The 13525-nt window shown below is 35.0% G+C and overlaps 1 protein-coding gene, 1 long non-coding RNA gene and 1 other non-coding gene across 4 annotated transcripts in view; 2 read left to right on the top strand and 1 right to left on the bottom strand.

Moving 5' to 3' along the window:
- Positions 1-13525, top strand: part of Sesn (Sestrin) — a 211286-nt gene that overhangs the window by 122333 nt on the left and 75428 nt on the right. The gene's annotated exons all lie outside the window — the stretch shown is intronic.
- On the top strand, positions 160-232 carry Trnak-uuu (transfer RNA lysine (anticodon UUU)). Its single transcript has one exon. It is a non-coding gene; the product is annotated as a tRNA-Lys (tRNA).
- Positions 8318-10111, bottom strand: LOC145944545 (uncharacterized). Its single transcript, XR_014426692.1, has 3 exons — positions 9270-10111; positions 8816-9009; positions 8318-8544 (listed from the first exon to the last, which is right to left on the bottom strand). It is a non-coding gene; the product is annotated as an uncharacterized LOC145944545 (long non-coding RNA).

The raw sequence follows: 13525 nt of genomic DNA, 5'->3' as shown, positions 1-13525 counted from the left end.
ATATTGAAAAATAATACTTTTAAGTATATTTAAGGTGCTCGCGCTTGTCAAACTTTTATTCCACGTGACTGAGCGTGTTATCTCTCTGCAAATTTACATGAACCGATAGCAGTTTCGGCAAGTGGATTGTGAAAGCCTAGAGGTAGTCTATCTCTCAAGGCCCGGATAGCTCAGTCGGTAGAGCATCAGACTTTTAATCTGAGGGTCCAGGGTTCGAGTCCCTGTTCGGGCGTTTTTTTTTCCTCGCGCCCCATCGAAACGTCATCGATTGTCACCAAAGAAAGATATTTATTTTGCCGCATACAGATTCGCACGATTTTCGCCTATTCGGTAAGGGAGTTTATTCTTCAACAAAGAGCCTGATGGTTCTGGAATTCCAATGACGATCTCGAAGAGAGAGAAAGACACTCTAGGAGTCGTGATTCCGTCGTTTCATCTCTTCCAATCGTTCCATTATCTCCGCGAATCCTCTCTCTCGTATTTGCTGCCGTAAAATGGGATATGCTTGCACACCGCTTTCCATTCCGTTATCCAAGCTAGAGCGATTATTGACGCCGTTCCGTAACATAAGATCGGAATTTTGCTGCAGGAGACGAAAAGGAGTATAAAATTTCGCAATTTGGCGTAAATAGCAGATCTTCCCAAGATATGGACAAATAACCGTTTGATCTTGGGGCAAATAACTTTTTATCATTGAATTTAAAGTATCTCTTGATTTTACTTCGTCTTTATAGCCATAAAATTTACATCCACATTTTATTCTCTCTATAAGAATATTTTTTTACGACTGTAACACTTTTTAATTCGTCATGAGATTTGTTAATAAAAATTCTATCGTAAAAATTATAAATGGTAAAAAATTATTAATATTGTGTATAACTTTTAAAGGCATGGTTATATTTTTAGGTTAATAAAGCGTGAATGAAATACTACGAGATACAAAAATATAATTTACAAATCAGCAATTTTCTTCGCTGTTAATCCCCATCTTCTGTAAAACGGTGGACGATGACGGAAGACCATCGCGTCGATGATTTACGCGTGATTATTTCACAGAGATTGACACTCTTTCTGATATATATTAATAGTGAGCTTTGTTAGAGCGTTTTGTTTTGTTTTTTATCTATCGAGTTATGATCAGCTGCATTATTTTTAACAGCGACGTATCTAATTAGCCCGTAATATATCCTTTCACCAACCCACTTTGCACGTATATCTGAATAAGTAAACCGGAAATTTCATCTATCAATTTGGATAAAATTAAAAATGAAAGAGAGAGAAAGAAAAAGAGAATTCACATCTATTAATTTGAAAAAATTAAACTACTTAAAAACTTTACATTATTTAATGACCTAATATAACGGAAAGATTTCGCACATTTTTTCGATTCCTTCGGAAAAAGAAAAGTCGGCGTAAAGATATTCCACCATCGATATATTCCTGACAGATGAGATTAACGGGTGGAGAAATCGCGCGATTTTTTTTTCACGAGAATTGCATCGTAATACATAATATATGACGATTCCGCTGTGTGTCTGTATGTGGGACGTATAAATGCGATGCACGCATTTGAATGGGATCTACATATATGTAAATGAAACGCACACGTGCGCCTAATATTTCTAACGCAGCTCGTACTCGGTTGTACAGTTCCGCTTTCAGACCGCGGGAATATTCCGGTGGAAGCATACATTATACGCGCACACACGTCGGTATTCCGAGGTTAAGAGAAAGAGCCGGATAAATATGCGCTGGATGCGCGCAATTAAGGATTCATTCAGGACTCCGCTTATGAACGAGCGAGCGTCCTTCCGGCGGACGCGTCTGATGTTTTCACGGAAAATCGCATAATAAGGCCAGTTTTACCAACGTCGATTAACTTCAACCTCCGATTAAACTATATCTTTGTCTCTTTTTAAGAACGTATCTGAGAAAAGAGAGAAAAATATAATTTAATCGGAGATGGTGAAACTGGCCCTTAAAAAAGCGTATTAGCGCGATGTTTATACAGCAGTTATCGTAATGTAGTTAATAATTGAACCTACAACAGCACTCGATTCACGTCATCTCGTTATCGCTGCGGGAATGTGCTAAATGTTAATTAATTGTCGCAGCCGCGGAGAGAGAGCTCGAGATCAGACTATTGTAACATCGCTGATTTAATTTTCCCTCTGGCTATATCCGTAATGGTATGTTTATTTGGTTGTTGTACATGTCATATTGTAACATAATATGTTACATGCATAATTGTCAAATGTAATTCTATATACATTTATGTGCGTATGTTTAAATATAATATGCATTATGCTGTTGCATAAGTAACAATGGAGTGTTGCAGACGATTCAATTCGAAATGTAAATTTGTTAGTAATATTTGATTAGTGAATAATGTATATGTCTGTATATCCCCTCTTTCTTTTTCATTTTTTTTTGCATAATACATTATCGATTCTAAGGCCCTGCGCGCAATAGGAAAAATATTAGGAATAAATATTAAATATTAGGAATAAGAATTATTTTAAAATAATAAAATCGGAAAAACTCTAATATAAAAATACAAATTCGGGTATAAAGGACTCTTAGTAGTTTATTAGCCCTTACTAGTCCTTTATACTCGAATTTGTATTTTTATATCAGAGTTTTTTCGATTTTACTATTTTAAAATAATTCTTATTCCTAATATTTAATATTTGTTCCTAATATTTTTTCTATTGTGCGCAGGGCCTTACACTGGTGAATTTTTTATTAGAAATGCAACAATTACTACTTTTATTTAAATTTACACAAAATAAATTAATTTTCCAGAAATTAAAATTTCCAACACAAAAGTATAGTAAATTGTCTCTTATTCAGATTTTGTAATGCTAATTATTATCATTCTCTTCTCTCTCCCCTAAACCCTAAATGATCGAAATTTAAAAGCAAAATAGATGTAATTTATGGAAACTAATGTAGCACGGAGTGAAGCTGTGAATCAGTCGGAAAGAGTTAAAACATATAAAACCGCTCTCGCCCGCGATAAGTTTATTCTATCGTAAATGTGGAAAAAGAGTAGCGCTATATGTATATTTCTGTCACACGTACACGCGAAAGCGACGTTCTAATTCCTTTGTTTAATACATCGCTTCTCCAATCGTTACACTCCCACGGTTTTTTTTTCCGCCATCGCTCATCCCCCTCAGCCGTCGGCTTTTTTCTTTTTTTTTTTTCCTAGAAAATGCCGTACACATGTCTCTCTATCCATATCTCCGTCCATTCGTCGGACTGGGAGAGAGTCCCTTTCTGTCCTTCTCTCTGAACTGGTTTTTCCTTCCCTTCCCGATACACAAACTGCAACCGCGCACCGGCTCCATGTGGCGTCAGATCGGCGGCGGTCGAATTAAACTAGACTAGTTTATTTTCCCTTTGCCGGTGTTTTTTCAACTATATATACGCGCTTCTCTATTTTTCCGACCCGACCCGACCTGGCCGCGAAAATTAACGTCTTCCCCAAGTCGGTTTGTATATAAACGATACTATATATGCAAGGGATAGATCGGGAAACGTAATACGACCCAAAAAGATAATACTTTGCACGAAAATAAATCGAAAATATAGAATAAATTTTTTTTGTACGAGGCTTTATTTTTAAGAAAATTGACTTGAAAAATTGGAAAATTGATATTGGTTTTTTTAGTGTCAATTTTTTTAGTCTCGTACGATGAACTTTTATTCTGCATTTTCGACTTATATATGCATCAGGAATTTATGCACTTTCAATTTAACATGAATAATTTTGAATAAATTGGTTAGTAGTTTGATGTTTCTCAAACTATAATAAAATAGATATTATATTTTTATTTTATTATTTTTTAATTTTATATATATGTATATATTGATTCCTAAAATCAACCATTTACTTACAAAAATTCTAGACTCTTTTTAAAAAGACTAAATTTATAAAGATTTTGTAATGCAATATAAAAGAACGGAGAGATCGTAAAAGATGAAGATTTAATAATATGTAAATATGTTTGACTCTCATAAAAGTAAATTCTTATTAAGGGAGCTTTAGACATTTATGGGAGAAATTCTGAATTTTGTATAATGTCAAAATAATTATATTTCTGTGAAAATACAATTTTTTAATTAATATTTAATTTATATTTATTTTTAATTGAAATACCATATGATTAAATAAAGCTGTTTAAATACAAACTTTTGGAGATAAAATTCAGTTTTTATGAATATACAGAAAAATGTCACACAATTTTTGTAAAATCACTTTTGACATCTTTACAACATTGCACTTAATTTTCATTTATATCATTATAATTAAACTGCTTCGCAAAATAGTTATCAGCGCTTTTGAAAATCTAGCTTTCATAACATTGTTAAGTTAAAGTACCTAAACTAAAGTTCTTAAATTATTTGATAGGATCAAAATGTAAGCAATTTTGCGTGATATTGAGACATATTCGATGGTTCCCTTAATAGCGTTTTTAACACAAATCTGATCTACGCTGCACAATTATTTAAAAAGATGTACGATCCACTCTGCGAGACGCAAAAGTTACTACTCATCGTTTTAAATGCAAATGTATTATTTTTTTAATAATAATAAATAGTACATGTACAACTAATCGCGCATGCGCAAGATCGTCAAGTTATTTTCTCGACGTTTAAAGTCGCGCGTTCTAGTCATTCATTATACATATACATATGTTCTAAGTATAGAACTTGTTTTGCGCGAATAACGTTTTATCACTCGCGTTCGGAAAGGAAAAAAAAACTTACTCAGCGGACAGAAGAAGTGGCGTGTTTTTATGCAAAGAAGATTAATTTCTCTCTTGCTTGCCGATGAGGTCAGCCGTCAATTATGCCAATAATTATGTTAATAGGTAATTGTCCTTGGCAAAGACCTGTTACGCACGGGACATTGTCTTTAGAATGGAATCGCGCCTGATATCCCTCGATCGATCGATCGATCGACCCTGTCAATCGTCCTCGTTCGCCGATCGACGACGTTCTCTCCTTCATTTCGCATTCGCGAAATGTCACTTCCGGATTTCGATCAGCGACGACAGTTAACGACCGTCCGCAACTGTAAATCGGCGTCCTTTACCGTTATCGCGATGCTCGTTAATTATATACCATTCAGAGTAAGAAACTGCTCGGTCGCGGAAATATCGAGCGCGCGCTTTTAAGCGGACATATTGATGAGGAAAAATTGCTCGCGCTCGTGTTTGAAATGCGAACGGCGATCTCTTATATGTATATGTATGTATGTATGTATATCTCGACGTTTTCCCGACACAGAGGAGACAGGAAGAGAGATTGGGGCTGTCATATGGTCTCGGCATTGAGTTTACGGGAGCGGATTAAAGTCCTGAATATAGCCTTGTATTGAAGCGCTGAAATCGGTATAATTTTGACGAGTTGAATTTGAAACGACGCTCGGGAGACAGGAAATGACCATAGCTCTCTAGTTGCGAATGAAAGGAGACATTTCGATATTATGAATAGGGGGAAAAAAAGAAAATGAAACCCGTGGAGATTATTTACGCGTATCGTTTACATTGAGATTCGAAAATCGTCGCGAAAAGATAACGCGTTTCGATTCCTGCTGACAAGCTTGATAAATGTTTTTAAAGAAACTTGTGTGTGTGTGTGTGTGTATGTGTAATTGAAATTATTTTGATTGCTTTGGACATACACATGTTGACAAATTTCATTATTTTGATTGTATTGATCATTTTTATCAGGTATATTATTTTGATCGCTTTAATCATTTTGATCATTTTGATCGGTTTGATTGTCTTGATTGTTTTGATCAAAATTACTATTAAAAAAACACGATGATTTTATTTAAAAAAGTCATGGTGACTTTGCTTTTTTATCAATCAAAAAGTGTTCGGCTAATTTTTATTGTTGCAATTTGCCGGTTGAAAACCGATAGGATCGAGGATCCTCTGTATACATTATTTATTTGTATATATATACATATATATATTATATATATATAACAAATTATTACACATATACATTATTATATATTTATATGTGTATATATAATTATTATTTATAACAGATTATTTATATTTGTTATATATTTTTATATATAAATCAACAATTGATTTGTTATACATATATATAAAAATATATGACAAATAAATAATCTCGAAATGCGTAAACGGGCGATATTTTCTGATTTGCGAAAATTCAAATAAAAGAGTCTCGCTGGAATAATATAATCTGTCAGATTAATATCAAGAATCCTTCTCTCTTTCTCTCTCTCACCCTATCGAGTTGTTTCGATGTCATTTTCACGATGGGCGAAGAATAATGCACTTTGGTAATTTGACAGACGATTCCCACGACGGGATTCCCGGGTTCACGATAAATAACTCGCTTAATTAAAGGTAAACCGTAGACGCCCACCTTATTGTGTAACACCGTCTTGAAAGATCACCGCGTGTTCGAGCGTGGATGTACATCATACATATACTATATGTCAGCAATCAATAGTATTCAATGGGGCAATCGCGTTTATTTGCGAGCACGCGGGCATTTAAATGCATCCGAGGGATTCCGAGAAGACACTCCCAGCGATTGGTTCGGTGCATTCAGGAGTCTCTCTCCTCGATGCTCTTGCATCGACGTGCAACGGCATTCGGATCAATCCCGCGGTCGTAAAAGGGGAAACAGGGAAGGGAGGGATCTCGTCATTTCGCCTCTCGTCGTGGGAGATGAGAGAACGTCTGCCGAATTTCATCAAAATTACGGTCACGTCGCGCGCGAGATTGGCCTTTAAACCTCCGCTCATTTCGTCGTCATTTTATTATCACCGATGAGGTACATATATTTCATTATTTACGCGCGCGAGCAAGCGCAGGTAGAATCAACGGGTCCGATCTTTTGATTCGCGCGATTTCTTCCGTTCCTCCTCCTCTTCTGTTACGCCTAAGAGTTTTAAGCTAGCGGCTCGAAACAATCTTCCAACATCCCGTTCTCTCGGATGCGTAACGAAGGTCGTATCCCGATTTACGTTTTCCTGCCGACTCGTAAAACGGCTTCCGGCGACACCTGCGTTCCCCCCGGAATTCAAGAGTGTGAGAGAGAGGGAGAAAGGGGGAAACTTTATGAGCCGTGGCGAGATCCCAGAGTCGTCGCGCGTAAAACGTTAACTGCTCCCGTTCCGGCCGAACGAAAGAAACTATCTCTATTTAATTCCGTGAGTCTTTCTTTCTCTCTTTCTTTCTCCCGACCCGCGAGTTCCCTTCGCTCATGTTAATGATCATTTGGAGAATAAAGCGAAGTTCTTCTGTCCCCCTTCTTTCTCTCCTTCCTCTTCTCCCCTTTCTCCTCATTCTTAAAATTATTACTCGTTTTCTTGAAACGCATTTCGATTTCCCAGGTATATATGTATATATAAATATAAATATATATATTTCCGTTTAATGGTGAAACAGTTATTTTATTTCCATGGGAAGCGCGAGCATGAATTTACGATCGCTTTATACGCGGGAGATCTTAATAAGTATCATAAATTTAATGTAGCCTTTTAGAGACTTTCACGGTCTAACGGAGAGAGAAATTACGGTAATTTCTTTTTTTTTTATTTGCGATATAATTAGCGATGCGTAATTGCAATTGCTTTGTCTTCGTCGCGCATGATATTGATAAATTACCAGAGAGCGATGATAAATTACCAGAGAGCGATGATAATTCTAGCGATGATGCAACATTGTTTTCCCGTGACTCACCGATGCATTTCGCGAAACGATAACATTTTTCCGGCGAGTTAATTCGCCAATTCGAAGACAGAACAATTAGAGCCGTTTTCCTCTTACATAACTGGAGCAATTACTAATAGAATCGCGAGTTTATCACATTTTTCTCATATTTCTTATAACATTATTCATCTTTATAGCGCTTGAATCTTAATTCTTATCTCCTGCAAACGTAGCGAGAAGCTTAAGAAGCAAGTAAATATACAGATTGCCGTAAAAAATGGTGTTAAATCTTACATTTCTCGTGGCTATAATTCGCGCTATTTTTTTCGAGATTACGGATTAAATTAGAGATTTCTGAGCAGTGAATATATGTATATATAAATTTATTATTATATGTATATAAATTATAATAATAATATATATAATAATATATATAATAATATATAATAATAAATATATATATATATATATATATAATTTATTATATAGAGAAATTTTTAATTTAAACATAAATTTAGTAAAATTTCTAATTTAATTCGTAATCTCGAAAATATATACAATATGTATTATCGTATATATAAATATATATATATTGCATTTTTTATTGAATGTAAAAGTTATAATCTGCGGCTTTATAAGCTCGCAAGCTGTTTTACACGAACGAGAAGTTGGCGATGAAATCAAAGAACCTTCGAATAGAGTCGCTCAATTTGTTCTTGTCGAACTAAAAGAGATCGCTCTTTAAATAGTTGCTCCGCGGCTTTGAAAGGACGAATTAAGCGTGACACTCGAGTTTTATGACATCGTTGCGTGTCAAGTGACCTGTAAACTGAATGCACTATATAGGTACAATATACAAATATGACAACTAAATTGTAAGCTAAGAATAAGTAAGGAAAATTTGATTGGGCGTCGTGTTTTTTGCATCGTTTCTTTTAATTTTCAAATCAAATTTGGACGAAATTAAGCGAAGGGTATAAGACTCTCTTTACTATAAATGGGGAAATTTTATTTTGACATTAGAATAATCTCTTAAGCAAATCAATTCACTCTTTAATATCTTAATAGTTTTCAAGAAGGAGTTTTACTTATATACTTACAACAATGTTAAATTCTGCGAGGTAAATCCTTACGCTTTTCGCGGCTAATCCGTTCTTAATCCGAGAGAGTATTTGTTCTCTTTTAAATATATATACAAATGGTTTAGGATTTGGGACTGAAAAACTTTTCGGACAAAGAATCGACACTGGGGGAAATTGAGAATTTTTTAAAGAGTTTGGAAATCTCTTCTATCCTGAAATACATAAATAAAATAAATATATAAATATATATATATATATATATATATATAATATATATGTATATATATTTATATGTGTATATATGTATTTATTTATAACTACAAACTTTCGAGAAAAAAAATTATAAATTAAGAATGACGAATACATGTAGAACAATTAGGGATTATCTCAGCGTTTGGGCTGTCTGTCGACAGATCGAACGAGGTACATCTTTCGCTATTTTTCGCGTATTAGTCACTTCGAGAATTCATACCCTGTATGCTCGCAACGTTCGCGCGAGCGTGAGTCGAGTACCGAGCGGCAATCTTGGGCTCTGGCAGAGGTCTGACATTGCTCGAGGGAATACCGAGGTGAGCGGAGTAGACTGCTTGGTGCCAGCAGCCATTCGAGAGAGTCCCTCTCTTCCTTTGCCTTAGTTCACGTCCATTTCTTTCTTCCTTCCTCTCTGTTCGCCGCTGTCTATCCGTCGTTGTCTTCCTTGGTAACATTACGTCTCGTCACGACTCCTCTTTCCTCAACGTCTCTCTCTTTCTCTCTCTTTTTCTCTCTGAGAGTTTCCCCTCCGTTCCCTCTCTCTCCTTCTCTTCGCTCGTTTCTCTTTTTTCTGCCCTCTCTGGCACTCGAAACCCTCGGGTTATCTTCATCTGCTTTTTTTTTTTTTTTTATTTGTAAAGCACATTCGTTCGTATTTTGCTGTTATTATTTTAAACTCGTTACATTTTCAAATGCGTCTCTTGTCGCGATATTTCTATTCCTTCGAGAGCAAATTTTTTTTCGGAGCACAATAGATTTCTCTTCCTTTTTTTTCTTTTATTTTCTACACCATTATAATTCTCTCTCGGACTGTTATCTTTGCATTTTTTTCCATATTTTGCGTTTCTCATTTCATATTTTTTGCGCTTTGCATTTCTATTTCCCGCGCCAGCTTTTCATTCCTCCTTTTTTAATGTAAAGAGAGAGATCCTTATTCTTTCCTCTCTTTTGTAACGTTTTGCCTTTTCGTGCTCGTGGATATTCTCTCTCTTTCTTCGCGTGCTATTTCTTCGACCTTGTTCCTCCCTCCTTTTTGCTGTGTCGAGATCAATCAACGGGCGGCCAAACTCTCATTTTACGCAATCTCGTCTCGCGATGCAACTGCAATGACTGCAGTTGCAGTCAATGACAACACTCTCCGTTCAAGAGAATTATGAAAGTATCTATCGCTGGTGCTTGCGCAATTTATGCACGTAACTTTGGCAAACGACGCTTTCTTTTGCCATATTAGATAATCTAGATCGCGTGTTTGCAGAGTGCAAGTGCCAACAACCCTGACTAGTTGCATCTGAATTGCATTTGAATCTGAATCGACATTTTGAAAAGCGATTGCGTCATTTGGCATTGAAACGCTCATAATATGCGATAATATCACAGTCTTCGTTATATAGAGTGTTCGGAAATTAATAAAATTAATGAGAAAGAGAGAGAGTGACATTTTTTGAAAATTGGATAAACATTTCCTGTATGAATGTTTGATACCATATTTTTTTGTACTTTATAATTTTGACTTATAATAGTTGTGTATATGTGATGATTTAATGTTGACACACACCGAGTACTCTTTTCACCGACACACTGTACATCGCGATTGCTTAGAAACTACCACTTGTTTGCTTCTCTTCAGAGGTGATCTAATACAGACCTCTACTTGATTTTATCTTTTGCTTGGCATAGACTCTCTGGATCTGTTCAAATACACATATTTTCAAGTTAAGATGTCAAGTATGTAAATCGATTGAAATTGTGGCTCTGTTCTCTGTTGTATTGAACGTCAAAAATGCCTCTCTTTGCGTCACACAGTTTTACACAATACATCTCGGATTAGATCTCGGTTGATTAATTCAAATTATAAATATATATTTGATCAATTTCTTTCTTCTATTTTACGCATCAATTGGGTGAATGCAACATCCATCGCGTTGCTACGTGACGTGAAAAAATATGAACTTATATATCTCCTAATAATAATGCGTGTCCTTTTATTAATATGATACATCGTCGACATTCAATTCCAGACGTCTGCTCCTTTTTACGTCTCACTTCTATCATCGTCGCCATTTTATTCGTTCTCACGCATCATAACATTTTCTTTGATCAATTTCTTTGACCCTGTCGAAATCGCAATCATTCTTCCTATGGACTCTCGAAAAACGTCAACTTTATCGCGAAATATTAAAACAAAAAAAGAGATGTCATTTTAGGATCGAACTGATTATGATGATGCTGAATCATCCGATTCACCGGTTTATATTAATTTAATCTGTGTAAATTTATGCATAAGCAATTCTCTAAAAACTTTGATTAAACAATTACAGAAAATTTATTTTATATTTGAGAAAAATTAATTTGAAAAAAATTTCAAAGAGCTGCTAAAGAAAGCAGGAGTCCGTTCTGCGAAAAATTGGATTTTAATTATGCCTAAGCAAGTGTCTGATTGCGAAATAAAACTGGAAAATAATTTTCATTTTTGTATCATATTCGGATATTCTTGTTATCGCTTGCGCGAAAGTAAGACTCTCGAGAGGTACTGAAATTGACGACACGTCAGGGACATTCGCGCGCGTCAGATTTTCCAAACTACTCTACTATTCCAAACTACTCGGCGTATATTTGTGCGCCAAGTATTTTTCCGATATATATAAGGCATCTACTTTCGTGCAAACACACGTCGCAGTCGAGAACTTATGGCAATCTCTCTCCCGGCATATCTCGCGCATCAGAGAGAAATATCCGCTGGGACGAAATTTCTCCAGTTCGGCAAAGATGGCGAGAGAGAGAGAAATATCCGATTTAGAATAACGATGAATGGTTTTGCATTTAGCTTTTTTCGCGATTTATTACAGAGTTACTAGAATCATTAATTTAATATTCAGATGCTCGTAATAATTCTTTTACATCTGTAGCTGTCACGTGATTTTTATCTTAAAAATTTCGAAATATTTTAATTTTAAAGTTTGAAATTTTCACGCGAAATTTTCCGCGACTTCTCCTCTAGTCCTCACGATTTCTCACGATTTTGCACGTCTTATCACGTTCCAACTCAGATGCCAAAGTATCAGACATAAAGAGCAAAAATCAACGAGCCATTTTCTGTGCATGAGACATATACAACTATTCATAACGACAGTGACAAATATTCTCCGCTTGTCGAAATATATATACGCTGATCGAATGCGAAGGTCTCTTCCTGATCTATCTCGCTCCTCTATCCTGTCCAATCTCGAAATCTCGCATCTCAATCGTTCGTTGCGAATGACAACGCCAATGCGAAACTTCGACATTGAAAATGTACAATATCGGAGGATTTCGCAGCGAAATCATATGAGGTCGAAACCGAGTTATCTCTAGGAAATATATAAACCTTCGTGTAGGAAAAGGCATATTTTTTATATATATCTTTTATTCCTATATGGTCTTGTGAATCATATTTTTGTCATTTTGAAGAATAAAAGCGTTTATGGAAACAATCGCTTTCAAATCCAGCCATTTCGTTAAAGTACTCTTTTTCCTATAGGAATATATCAGAGAATGAAATTGTTGAATTTTCAACCGATGCCGCTCGTCTTTTCTTAAATCGTAATACTGACTACAATGTAGAGAATAGCTGTAGAGAATTTAATTAATATTCCATCTTAACTGACGTTGACAGGAACGATCTGTTCTATCTTGATTCAATAATATGACATGAATATTTAAGGAAATTTGGTATTTTGAAATCTATTTGCAATATTTTTGATATAATATAATTATATATAATATTAAATATATTATACTTTTATACAATCACAATATCAATTATATATTTTTAATATACTTACATAATTGATATAATATTAATATTTTTGATATAATATTAATATAATACACTTATATAATATTAATTAATTTTGATATATTTGTTGATTTTATAAATGCTTTTTGTAAGCGCGAAAGTACTGACGTAACGTTAAATCAGCATTCCCATCTTTAATATCAATTTTCTGTTAATCGGTAGGAGCAATAAATTGAGGATTAGAGCAAGGAATTAGCTCTTAATTACGCCATACATTCGAATTTGATTTCTCGTGGTGCGATATTAGCGGAGATGAGAGACAGAACATAGAGCTAATTTCGCGGTCGAGTGGACACGAGTGTATTGTACAGTCGTGATACTTTAACGCACATGCGTGCACACACGACAGGATGCGATTTCTCAATTCGCCGTAATAAATTCGCATCGATTACTCTTCGTATATTGCACATCGCAGCGGCGATTTTTTTACCTAGATCAGTTAATACCTTGGTACATACAATAGATTTACGGGTGATTAATTTTAAATAATAAAACTTTTTTATTACACTATATATTCATTGCAACAGGTTTCTGTATACAGGGAGGATTTTATTTATTTTTTTTTTCAGTAAGAAATGTGAAATTTTTACTGGAGATTCTGTATAATTTATCTCTGTATTTATTTCTGTATAATTTATAAT

The sequence above is a fragment of the Prenolepis imparis genome, unplaced genomic scaffold, assembly GCF_030444845.1.
Source record: "Prenolepis imparis isolate NDT839.2.m4 unplaced genomic scaffold, iyPreImpa1.0 SCAF_13, whole genome shotgun sequence".
Taxonomy (NCBI): Eukaryota; Metazoa; Arthropoda; class Insecta; order Hymenoptera; family Formicidae; genus Prenolepis; species Prenolepis imparis.
This window is presented reverse-complemented; position numbering and strand designations above follow the sequence as displayed.